Source organism: Carlito syrichta, unplaced genomic scaffold (assembly GCF_000164805.1).
Source record: "Carlito syrichta isolate Samal-C Ts95f unplaced genomic scaffold, Tarsius_syrichta-2.0.1 Scaffold312140, whole genome shotgun sequence".
NCBI classification, from domain to species: Eukaryota; Metazoa; Chordata; class Mammalia; order Primates; family Tarsiidae; genus Carlito; species Carlito syrichta.
Genome location: NW_007256236.1, coordinates 266,169 through 267,003, shown reverse-complemented (window position 1 = coordinate 267,003; position 835 = coordinate 266,169).

The window sequence follows — 835 nt, the reverse complement described above, 5'->3', positions numbered from 1 at the left end:
AAGTAAGCAAGAGGTAAACGAACATCTTTTTTGGCAAAGGCACTCGAATGAGGGGTGGGGCAGGGGGCCAGGAGTGAGGGACTCTAGAACTTACGCTTTTCTCACCCCCAATGCTGCCTGCTGAAAAGGCTGTGTCCTCTCCAGGGCCCCCTCTCGGTGCTGGTTGCACATTGGCAGCCTCTGGGGATCTTCAAAAATGCTGAGGCCTGGACCCCACCCCTGCGATTCTGGTCTAATTGGTCCAGGGTGCAGACCCAGCACTGGAATTTTCAGGAGCTCTCAGATGACCTTCACCTGCAGCCAGGGGCAGACTTCACTCTTCTTCCTCTCTCCCCCAATGGTGCTCCCCAGTAGCGGTTCTGCCTGCCCCGACATTGCCCCTGTTCCTCCTAACACAGGCCATGGCAGACAGTGACACTTCCCACCTGTCAATCCAGGATTAGAGGCTGATCCTGGGGCCAGCGGAGAAGGCTAGAACCCACCTTGTTCTCCCTGTGCTGGGGTCCATGGAGAGGAAGGGAATGGGTGGTGGGAGGAGAGAGGGAAGAGTTGCCTGGGGGCTGAAGGGAGTCCGGGCAGTCCCCTTGGCCTGCCTTGTGAAGGGGTTGGGCTCAGTGTGTGCCCTTCTGGAATATTTGGAATAATTAGCAAGTGAAAGCCGCAAGTTAGCAGGGGAATGCCAGACTGGCCTGGAGCCAGCCTCCAGGACAGAGAAAGAAAGGGGCATCCGGAGAAAGGGGTCCGTGGAGGCCGGGCAGGAATGCTTGGGACAGTGCCCTTTTGTGCCCCGGCTGAGAGAGAGAGTGTGTGTGTGTGTGTGTGTGTGTGTGTGTGT